This window comes from Microcaecilia unicolor, chromosome 1, assembly GCF_901765095.1.
Source record: "Microcaecilia unicolor chromosome 1, aMicUni1.1, whole genome shotgun sequence".
Lineage (NCBI taxonomy): Eukaryota > Metazoa > Chordata > Amphibia > Gymnophiona > Siphonopidae > Microcaecilia > Microcaecilia unicolor.
The window spans coordinates 539043449-539056373 of record NC_044031.1 but is presented as its reverse complement, the minus strand read 5'-3'; positions in this window follow the sequence as shown (position 1 = coordinate 539056373).

Genomic DNA, 12925 nt, shown 5'->3' with positions numbered 1-12925 from the left:
AATTGTATCTCTGTAGCGTGTCCCGATGTTACATTTACCCAGTCTATATTTGGATAATTGAAGTCACCCATTATTATCACATTGCCCATTTTGTTCGCGTCTCTGATTTCTTTTATCATTTCTGTGTCTACCTGCTCATCCTGGCGAGGCGGACGGTAGTACACTCCTATCACCATTTTTTTCCCTTTTATACATGGAATTTCAACCCACAGTGATTCAAAGGTGTGATTTGTGTCCTGCTGAATTTGTAATCTATCTGAGTCAAGGCTGTCGTTAATATACAATGCTACCCCTCCACCAGTCCGGTCCACCCTATCATTACGATATACTTTGTACCCCGGTATGACAGTGTCCCACTGGTTATCCTCCTTCCACCAGGTCTCAGTAATGCCTATTATATCCAATTTTTCATTTAGTGCAATATATTCCAACTCTCCCATCTTATTTCTTAGATTCCTAGCATTTGCATATAGCCATTTCAGAGTACGTTTGTTGTTCTTATTTGCATGATGCTTAGTACCTGACACTATTGATTTGACATCTTTTGTCTGATCTTTAGTTGTATTTAAGGGCACCTGGCCTACCACGGTCTGTTGTGCAACCTCACTATCCAGAAACCCTATCTTCCCTGTTTGTGAGGTATCTTTGCAAGATACCTTTTCCCGAACCATGCGCTTTTGAGCGACTGTCGGCCTTCCCCCCATTTCTAGTTTAAGTTCAAAAGTTATACAGATTTGTGTACTCAAGTTATCTTGATTAGTTAGAGTGGAGGAAAAGCTTTGGGGTCTTTTACTAAGCCACAATAGAAATCAGCTGGCAGTAAATGGTGAGATCCCATAGGACTATAATGGGCATGTTGGTATCTCCTGCCAGCTGATTTCTACCGCAAGCTAAAAATGCTACCGTATCTTAGTAAAAGACCCCCTTAGTGATTAGAGAAGCAAGTTCTAAACCAGGGTTAAAATTGTGCTTCTTCCACTAGCATTCTTTGTGACCTTGGTCAAATTACTTTACCCTCCATTTTCCATTTCAAACAAAATGCATAATAGCACCAACATACATAGATTAGTACAAGCAATATAAAAATCCGTACAACAATTCACCCCGGCTGCAAATACTCATATTCTCCTAATCCTGATAAAAATGTCTTCAACTCTTTCTTAAATTGGTCAAAACTCTGAATCCTTCTTAACCTGAGGGGTAAGGAGTTCCAATGCTATGAGCTAACTATTGTGAATATGGCTGAACGATATTTCTTTAAACGCACAGACCGAAAAGGTGGAACCTCCAAAAGTGCCTTATTTGTTGATCTTACTGGTTGGTATAAATGTAGCCCTGCTGTAATGAGCACAGAAACTTTATTATTCAAAACTTTAAATACCAATGATATTATCTTGTACTTTATCCTTTGCTCAATAGAAAGCCAGTGAAGTCATTTCAACACAAGTGAAATAAGTGTGTAACTAGAGAGCATCCTGCCAAAACTCTGGCCACAGCATTTTGTGCCACTTGTAGCACTCCTAATAGGTTCTTAGATAATTCTGCCAATAGTCAAAACAAGGGGTAATGATACTTTGAATCACTGTCCGAAAATTACTGTAATTCAAAACCTCTTTTAAGCATCTCAACAATCGCAATCTAAAAGACGTCCCTAATAATTTTCTGCACATGGAATTTTAAATTAAGAAAAGAATTCAAGATAACTCCTAAATTACGAGCTTTGTTAACTAAAATAATTTCATCATTTCCAAATGTAAAATAAGCAGGGACTTCATCAGAAGAATATCCAGAAAGCAGCTACATCTGTGTCTGAATAACTGTTAAACAACACAGCCAGTTTTGCCAGGGTGTGTTTAGGATTAGAATGGTTCAAAACCAAAACTCCACGGGAGAAGTGAGGTACTGAACTATTGGAAAACAACAAATATAAAATCTCCAAAAATTAATAATTATTTCCCCAGCAAGTACCCAACAAAAGGGAAAGACCTCAGAAATGTACCAAGATAAAACCCTTGGTCTTTGGTATTATCATTGTTCGTAAGACCCACTTTCTTTATTCTGTTACCAAGTCCTGCCAACAATTTCTAAATAAACACAGTTGTGATACTTAACATTCAGGCTCCTGTTTCATCTGATAGAATGCCCACAGAGTCTGATATGTCGCATTTCAACAGTGCTTCTTTAGGGACTCACAAATGAGTTTATTTAGAAATTGTAGACAATATTAGGTAATAAAATCTTTGTGAGGTTTTATATGCGTTTCTTGCAGGATAAGAATGGACCTGCAAGCATTCACCATCTTGGGCCATCTACTGGAGAGGATTGTTGACAGCTTCCCACCATCAGAGTCCTGTTCTTGTGCACTGACTCTTGCTCAGTTATTTCCTCATTGGTTCCTCCCAGTTACAAGGTTAGGCAGGAACACCTGGCTTTTTAAAATGTTCATTGAACCTCAAAGGTGGCAGTAGAGGAAAAGGGTCACCACAGAGGCTAGCATGATATCAGATGAGATCCCACTGAGGTGCACATCCATGTTCAACAGAAGCCAAAGCCTTCCCCACCAGCTTGGCGACATGAGTGATCCTGTAAACACTAATTTCTGTCAGAGCACTACGAAGAAAAGAGCTCTTACACAATACCGATGTCTGTGAATAAGACCATTCTTTTCTGCCTGTTCACATCCTTGAAGGGTCCTGGGAATCCTGTTATCAAGCTGCCTCCCTCTCCTTGTCACTGTCAGTTCAAACTAAAGAATATAAGAAAGAGAGAGAGTCTGCAGCTGAGGGTGAGGTTTTGGAACATGCAGCAGGCCATGAAGATGTCACATGCCTTGAAAGCGTTGTAGAGCAGTGTTCCCCTGATCTGTACAGGCACTTGAAACATGTTTTCAACAGCCGAAATTCATTTTTATGACTGTGCTTGTATACTTATGGGCCATGTTATAACGCTCCTATTTTTCCTGGGGGTTGGTGATAGGTGTTGTCAGCCATGTCTTTGGGAGAGGCAGAAGAGACACAAAGAGGCATATTTTCAAAGCACTTAGCCTTCCAAAGTTCCATAGACACCTATGGAACTTTGGAAGGCTAAGTGCTTTGAAAATATGCCTCAAAGTATATTGGTTCATGGATGTGAATGAGGCTAATACAAGTAGAAGAGACGGTGCCTCTTGGGCTGATCTGGCAAAGGTCAGAAAGGATTCTGTGGAGAGGAAAGAGGAGTGTTCATATTCAGAGACTAGTGATTTAAGGTGTGTGCATACCTAGAAATCCCCCCCCCCCCTCCAAATGATCTTAGTACTCTTAAAAATGATCAAATATGCTTGATCGTGACAGAATGTAAGCATCCTGATAGGAATCTGGAAAGTGTAGATACACATCCGTTATGATGTGAAAGGTGTTGCAGACCAACTATATGTTTAGGAAGTGAAAATAATTTAGGGGGTGCATTTGAAAGCCTCCAATACAGATGGAAAGTATGCCAGCTCATAAAATTCTATCATGGTTTCAGTTACCTGCTGCAACATTCATGGAAACCAATATATCGAATGATTCTCCTTAGAAAAGCGCTCAGAACCTGACCTATGCAGAGTGAGGTGGATGACTGGCTTATTTGGCTTAGGCCAACCATGGTTTCAAGTTTGGAAGTTTCCAATGGTGAGGCATAAATACCCCCCCCCCCCCCCCCCCCCCCCCCCCGTGATAGGCAGGTAGAAAACTATCTTCTTATCATACCTAAACACGTGTATGAAGTGTTCCTCAATCAAGTCCTCTGCAGAGGGTACCTCTTCCTCTTTTGTGGCCTCTCCCTCTTCCCAAGCAGAGCACACAAGAGCCATAGATGCATAATATTCATAGTAGCTAGCCTACCCATTACCTCGAACCTCCACCAGACCCACACCCTGATGCAGTTCCAGATTCAGAGAGATACAGCGACACCCCCACCACCACCACCCACATGCGCATGCAGTCAGGCAACACAGTCAGATATAAATACAGGAAAGGGTACGAGTAGGAGAAAGAAATGGCAGGGAGGTAGGGCTATAGAAATGGCAGGTAGAGGAAGAGATGGAGAGAAGAAAGAGAGGAGAGGGTGAGAAAGTAGTATAGGAGTTGAAATGAGAGAAAAGGGCAAAAGAGGACAAAGTATGAAGAGGAATACTGACTGACCACAAATTCTCATGCAAATCTCCAACACTGACCACTATCCAAAACACCAGGTCCCCAAACACCATATTTGACATCTTGACCCCTAGAGGCAGTATTGACAGGTACCTGACATATCAGGAGCAACTGGGGATCACTCTTGCTCTCTGCTAGACCAATAGGGAGAATCTCTGGGGTGGAGGTTGGGGGTGGTTTTCAGTTGATTTGGGGAAATACTAGACTTAGTTGAGGATATGCTTGTCTTGGTTCAGTGGGGGCCTATAATCGGTTTGGGAGGATGCTTTACATGGTTTGGGGAGGGGGAGGTTATGTCTGGCATGGGAAGGGCTAATAAGATCAGGAATGGGGTTCTTGGCTGTTGGAAGGAGGATCGGGGGTGAGGGTAGGTGTGAATGTCAGGAGTAGCAATCTTTAAAAGCACCTCCTGCAGAGAGCATGTATTTGTTGACATCTTTATACCTATTTTACAAGCCTCTGCATTTGGTAGAGCCTTTGTAAAGTATGAGGGGGAATTGTGCATGTTCTGTCCTAAATATCTCAATTTCCCTTCTCCGTGGCATATCAAAAAATAGGCCTTATATAATATAAAATTACCCCCAATAAGTGGTGGTACTGGATAATAGTCAAATATATTACTATTAAATTATTTTCCCATTTATTTTAAGCATTTCCAATTTCCTTAAAGCCATTAGAGCAGCCCTTTAGAACACTGTCACAACGTTTCTTACATTCCCTTGTTTCAATTGGTCCATGCTGTCTATGATATCAGAAGCAAATATCTGTGGAAAATCATCCCACAATACAATGGGAAAGGTTCTGATTGGTACATGAGAGTCATGTCAGAATATAAAGGAGACTGCTCTAGGAGCCAGCATAGCACTCAGAACCCCCCCCCCCCTTTTTTTTTTTGTTTTGTAATAAAACTAAATAGAATCTGACAGTCAATGCCTGCCATTCTTCATTCCTTTGTCTTTTGAAGGAAAAGTGCGGCCCTGATAGATGTGAGCGATGCTTTAAGTTAAACATATTATAAGTGGAATTCCATGCTCCAGGCTCTTTTTTCAAAATGTATATGCATAGGTTTCAGACACCAAATGCAATCTTTAAAAACGCATTCTGTCATCTGTTACTCTCTGCACAATGCCCTGTTGGGAATAGTTTAGGACCATAAGTGCACCCAGTATATTAATCTGCAGTAAATGCCTGTTAGGAAAATCTTTATTTCCCCATTTCAAATCATGATATAAAAAATATTATAAAGCTCCCCTTAGCAGTTGAAACCATTTCTATGGTGTTAGGCATTTTGCCTCATAATTTCACAGCATTGCTATATTCTCAAACAATTTAAATTACCTTGCAAACTATGATTAAGCTATTTACTGAAATGTATTAGCTATAATGCAACCAATTCAGTGCATTAATATCTGAATTACCATATGGATAGTAATTTTATAACAGGTTGACTAGTTGGGAGGACAATTAGGTATCTATCTTGTAAAGACATGTAAGAGCTCATTTTCAAAATAGAAAAACATCTAAAAAGTGGCATAAAGCAGCATTTGGATGTTTTTTTTTACCAAAACGTCCAAATCGGTATTTTTGAAGCCCATTTTCCAGACATTTTTCTATGCAGTTTGTCTGCAGTGTGTCCAGATCTCAAAGGGTCATGTTAAGGGCAGGATTTGGGTGTTCCTATGACCTGGATTTTAACCATTAATTTGCTGTGAAAAAATTCAAAGGAGGAAAAAGAACTCGAGTTTTTCAGTCATAATGGAAGAAAATGAAAACGTCCAAGACTAAAACTAAGATGTTTTGAGCTAGACCTGTTTTAACAATGACAAAGCCTCAAAAAGTGCCCTAAATGATCAGATGATCACTGGAGGAATAAAGGAATGACCCCCCTTACTTCCCCAGTGGTCACTGACCTCCTCCCACACCCCTAAAGGTGTGAAAGAAACATTACATACCAGGCTCTATACCAGCCTCAGATGTTATGGCCAGTCCTATTAGAGCAGCAATCAGATCCCTGGAGTAGCCTAGTGGTCAGTGCTGTGCACTGTGGAGAATGGGGACCCAGGCCCATAGTCCACTCTAACTGTTACATATGTGGTGGAAAGTGTGAGTCCTCCAAAACCCACCAAACACCTACTGTACCCATATATACATTACCTAAATCTGTAAAAAAACGGTTCAAGATCATCTAACTTTCAGGAAGTCTCTCAAGACCTACTTATTTGGGCAAGTTTACCCTAAAGATCCCGTCCTGCCACTGTGATTCCTGGACTCGAACTCCTCTAAAGATCTTGTGGACTTAACTACTTTCTCCTGCCCCTGTACCTTTCCGCCCCTCGTATCACTTTCCATTTATTGTACTTTCCTGTTTGTTAATTCAATGTTGTAAGCCACATTGAGCCTGCCAGTGGTGAGAAATTGTGGGGTATAAATGATAAAAATAAATAAATATAGGTGACACTTGCAGCCATAAGGGCTATTGTAGTGGTGTGCGGTTGGGTATAGTAGGTGTTTGGTGGGTTTGGAGGCTCACTATACAATATAAGGGAGCAATGTTGAGATGTGTATCTAGGAGCTTTTAGGTGAAGTCTATTGCAGTGCCCTCTAGGATGCCCAACTGCTCTGCTGGGATGTCTATGTTGCCAGTCTACAAAGAATGCTGGTTCCACCTGTATCCCAATGGCTTAATTTTGTGTGTTTTTAAGTTGGGACTTTTAATGGACCAAAAAGATAAATGCACAGAGCACAAAAATATCTAGCAAGTGGCCATTTTTGAAAAAAAAAAAAAAAAGGTTTTGCTATTTTGAAAATGGCTATATTTGCTATTCAGATTCTGCATGTTTTGAGCAAGATGTCAAAAGTCAGGCTTAGACGCCATATCAAAAATGCCCCTCCACAGACATCTATCCAGCCAATATTCAGCCTGCGATGGTAAGCAGCATCTGTGCCACTTACAGCAGGCTGAACTGACCCCTTGATATTCACTGCCTGGGCATGTATGACTCTTGGCATTGAATTTCTGAGTAGCAGCAGTTACCTGGAAATGGGCACAGGCTAATATACAGACTACCCCCAGCCCACCCCTAACCTAACCAGTTAGGAGATGACTGGTTAGTGGCAATAATCAGTGGCACTAACCAATTAAGTGCTGCTAAATATCATGTGGTAAACCAAAAATGTGAAATGTCCCCAAATTACCTCTGGTAAAAATTCCAAAACCTTAATCATACAAACCAGGTTATGAAATCCTGGAAATATTCTCAGTGGAGGAATTGACCCAGTAGTACACCAAATCAGTGACTGGCCTTTATATTTGAGTATAAGGAGAGACCTCAGAGTAGAAAACTCACCCAAATGAGGCTACACGAAATGTTTAATGTCTCTAAGGGTGGACAAGCATCTCAATCATTGGTCTACTCCTTAATGTGTTTTTTATTTAATTTTCATGCTTGCTAATGCACTCCCGTGCTGTGATATAAATTAAACCTTCCCACGGCACACTCCTTCTGCTAATGGAGGCTACTAATAGGTCAACTCCGTCACTGATTTCCAATGACCTCATGTGCACAAAAAATCTGTAGGTGCACCAATACTATATCATATACTTTTAACTATTTACTAAATAAATAAATTAATGAAACAAAGATACTTAATGCTGTAGAGTCAGAAGGGCCTTCCATCAAGCTGGCGAACTCCTGGTTGATGAAAAAAAAGTTTGTGCTTATGCCAATACTATGCTTCCACTGGTCCAGCCATTTCCCATATTAATTCCATTCTGTCCATGTCCACACAACACAAAACTTAATCCTCTTTGATAATATAGTTCCAACCAGATTTATAGGATATCAAATAAGATCGCCTTGGGTCCCTCTCTGCTCAAACACAATTTCCAAAAGTAGAAACAACGAGAGTTCGACTCTGCAGGGTTTCAAAAACTTCTTCAGGAACTCATCGCATAATAAGTTACTACTTGTAGAAAATTCACTACCGGGAAAAATGATAAGTGCTCCACCTCCCTCAGTGCTGCTCTTCTCTCAGTTGAGATCTTTTATGCTCCCACACAGGAAATGATGTCACCTCAGGTTCCTGTTTCAGCTGAAATTAAATCAAGGTGTCATAAATTAAAGATGTTGATTAATTTAAGCACAGGCTAAGATGTCATAAATTAAAGATGTTGACTAATTTAAGCACAGGCTAAGATGTCATAAATTAAAGATGTTGACTAATTTAAGCACAGGCTAAGATGTAAAATCAAGGCAAAACCACGGAAAAAAACACAGAAAAACTTTTCACACAATACCCATTAAATGACGATATTCCATTCAATGAGATCATTGAGACCTCTAGGGGTGATTGTGTCTAATTCAAAAATCCAAAACTGTTCTCTTCTGTTAAGGATTCTATCCAGGTCCCCTCCTCTAATAGAGCTAACCACTTGGTCAATAACAAGCCATCTTAATTGCTGAAATGTGTGATGATGTTCAACACAATACGCTACTAATGGAGCTGTTAACACTTGTTTATTAAGTCTGCTCTTGTGCTCCGTGAGTCGGATTTTAATTTATCTTAGTCTGGCCCACGTACCACTTTTGGCAAGGACAAATAATCCTATATATTACAGGTCACTCAGCAGGATCCTCTGTGTTCTATAGTAATAAAGACAAAGTAACTAGTTCCTGTACTTAAATATAATATTTTCTTATTTTACTTGTGTAACCCCCCCCCCCCCCCCCCCCTGAAAAGGGCCTCTGCTGCAGGTGACCAAAGCAGGAGGATTTTACTGTGGGTGATGACTGAAGCCCCTGCACAGGTCAGATGGTGTCTGCAGAGTGTTCTCAGTCTGGGAACAAGGAGTGCTTGGAGAAAAAGACACCCCAGGTAGGAGGAGTGGAAGTGCCTCACTTCTGGCAGGACTTTCATTGCACATGTGAATGATCCCTGCTCCAGGATGAGAGAGAGAAATAGAACTAAGTTAGTCATGTGGAGATGACTGTGAAACTGTAAGAAGTCTACAAGGTCATTACTAAGTACTTGGTTCTGGTTTCAAATAGAGGAGATTTGAGATAGAACTGTACTGTGATTTGAATGCCCTGATAGCGCTGAGCTGTCTATCTGAAGGACCCTGATATGTACAGACCAAGTTGACAAGTTTATGAACTGTGTTTTTAAGCTACCTTTAGTAAAGCCAATTGAAGTTGAAATACGGAGACTGCTGCCTATTTTTTGTGTGAATGAAATAGAGTGCCCAGAAAAGAATACCCTTCGACCTACCTGGATTGAGCTGGAGGGTGATGCATGATTGAATCCATTTGGGCCAGTTGCTCCTCCTGCACTACAATGGGTTGTTGGAGAGGGACCACACAATGGTGCAGAGTATATGATGCTGTCTAATGCAGCTGAGGGATGGACTCAACTGTTCTACTTTACAATGAGAATTGTAGCAGTATCTGTATAGGCTGTGATGTTGTACTGGAAGAGTGGTCTGACTTCTCGGGCATGGCCTCTGTTATCTAAATGAACAATGGTAAGACAGCTGTGATGTAGGGGCAGGCAGACCTCCAGTTGAAGAATCATTGCCCAGAACAGGTAGCCTGTAGGTAGACCAGTGGAAATTACTTTGGAATCCATCTGAAATGCAATGTACTGCTTGAACAAGATTTAGTCTGGATGTATTAACCTTTTTTAAAGAACACAATCCGCTGGCATTTCTACATGTAACCCGGATCTCGCTCCCAGCACTAGCTCAGTTCCTGGAGGTCCATACACCCCTTCTTAGACCTGGGCCACAAATGTAAAACTTCTGTTAGTCTCTCCAACTCACACAGTCACTGGTGTCAACATTAGAGCTTGGGAGTGGGTCAAAGGCTGGAATACAGATCCAGAGTAATGGGGAGTAAAGTTGCGGCTTCACAGGTGTACTCTGCCAATCCAGGGAGCAAGCATCCTCATTCCTGCTCCAAGGAACTATACAGTGCTCCAATGATTTTATTTTATGCAAAAGTCAACTTTCCTGAACTTTCTGCAACCGGCAGGTAAACTCTTCTTTTATAACTCCATCTATATAGGCTCAACTTGTCTTAGCAAGCCTCCTGTCCATTCAAGATTGTGCTTTACACCCTTGACCCTTTTCAGACTTGATTTGCTTTGCAAACTTCCAGTAGTTACATATTTACAACACCACCTATCCTTTACCTGTCCCTTTGGGCTATCAATAATCTAGGGCTGCTCCTAAAAATCCTGATCACAATCCAGTTCTCCTTCAAGCATAGACCCTCTTGGCTGTCCTTCCAGCAATGCACTTTTCAAGCTGCACCCTGGCCTTGAACAGGCTACCCCTGCTCTGGTCCTTGCTTCCAGACTGGGTTCCCATTACCAGCTGGGAGCACCACACTCCTTAGTTGCTTCTGTTAGGTGCAGCAACTACTCCTTTGTTCAGCCTTGGTTTATTCAGCCAGGACCCCTCTCTAATCCAAGTGTCCTGGTAGGAGTATAGGCAACCAAAGACCCTGTGTTCCCCATTATGACTTTTTATGAACTCTAACTCCTCCCCAACTATCAGTCGCTTCCCAGAAATTCTTTTTTCTTCAACTTACCTCAGAATCCACCCCCTGGGGCTGGATTCCCACACCTTTCATACTTCAAACCCTCCTCCCAGTGACGCTGGAGAGTTTCACATACCAAACTAGTAATCCCCATTACAATGGGGGATTATATACAGTTGAAGAACTAGGTCACTATGGGGCTCATATTTGAAACGAAAACATCCAAAAAGTGGCACAAAGCAGCATTTGGACTTTTTTTCCCCAAAAACATCCAAATCGCTATTTTTTCAACCCATTTTAAGGTGTTTTTCTATGCAATTCATCTGAAGTGTGTCCAAACCACAAGGGGGTGTGTTGGGGGCAAGGTTTGGATGTTTCTAACACATGGAAGTTTTTCTGCCATAATGGAACAAAGCAAAAATTCCAGGACTAAAACCTAGATGTTTTGGGCTAGACCTAAGTCACAAAAAGGTGCCCAAAATGATCACATGACCACTGGAAGGATTAAGGCTTGACCCCCCTGTCACAAAAAGCTTAGCCACCCACCTAGGATTACCTCGCGGCCACTTAGTGGGTCTATCCCCAGCACAGCTCAGGTCCGCCTGCACCTGCTTCTTGTGCTCTACACTACCACCCTCCTCCCACTGACTGGGTCACAACTGCCTCTGGGCGAGTCTCCCACTCTCAGACCAGAGAATTAGATCGAGGACATGCGCTAATTCTGTTCAATATGTTTGTGAGCGACATTGCCAAAGGGTTACACCCCCTATTCAGCATCTAGCATCTTTTCCCCCCAGGTACATAACTGCAAGAGGGTTTCAGCCCCCCCCCCCCCCCCCACACACACACACACCTTGAGCTTATATCCACTCCAAAATTGTGGCACTGGTTGAATCACTTGCAGAGTTGCCCAGGCCCCGCTAATTGAAGAGGTCCACTGCATGAGCCCCCTACTAAGCTGTTTGAGCAGTGCAGCATTTACATGCATAGATCACATACACCTGTAAATGAAAATTTCAGAAAGACACTATTTACACATGAAGATTCCCGAGATACAGAGATTTTAAGGGGGTATGTTATAGATGTAATTGTGAGTGGGTCAAAAATTTATAACTGTATTCTCCATCCTAAAGTGGGAATGCATCAGGTTCATTTTTGAAAGAGAAGGACGCCCATCTTTCAACACAAATCAGAAGATGGGCGTCCTTCTCACAGGGTCGCCCAAATTGGTATAATTGAAAGCCAATTTTGGGCGTCCCCAACTGCTTTCTGTCGCGGGGATGACCAAAGTTCACGGGGGCATGTCAGAGGCATAGCGAAGGCGGGACTTGGGCATGCCTAACACATGGGCGTCCTCGACCCATAATGGAAAAAAAAAGGGCGTCCCTGACGCACACTTGGACGACTTTACCTGGTCCTGTTTTTCTTACGACCAAGGCACAAAAAGGTGCCCGAAATGACCAGATGACCACTGGAGAGAATCGGGGATTACCTCCCCTTACACCCCCAGTGGTCACTAACCCCTCCCATCCTCAAAAAAAATCTTTAAAAATATTTTGTGCCAACCTCTATGCCAGCCTCAAATGTCATACTCAGGTCCATCACAGCAGTAAGCAGGTCCCTGGAGCAGTTTTAGTAGCTGCAGTGCACTTCAGGCAGGCAGACTAAGGCCCATCCCCCCTACCTATTACACTTGTGGTTGTAAATGTGAGCCCTCCAAAACCCACCAGAAACCCATTGTACCCACATCTATGTGCCCCCCTTCACCCGTAAGGGCTATGGTAGTGGTGTACAGTTGTGGGTAGTGGTTTTTTTTGTATGGGGGGGGGGGGGGTTGGGGGGCTTAGCACACAAGGTAAGGGAGCTATGTACCTGGGAACAATTATGAAGTCCACTGCAGTGCCCCCCTAGGGTGCCCTGGCATGTCAGGGGGACCAGTGCACTACGAATTCTGGCTCCTTCCATGACCAAAGGGCTTGCATTTGTTCATTTCTGAGATGGTCCTTGGTTTCCATTATCACCGAAAATCAGAAATGAACAAGTCTAGGGATGACCTAAATTTTAAGATTTGGGCATCCCCAACCATATTATCTAAACCAAAGATGGACGCCCATCTTGTTTCGATAATACAGGTTTCCCCGCCTCTCCATTGGGACGTTTTGCGAGGAAAACTTGGGCGTCCCTTTCAATTATGCCCCTCCATGTATA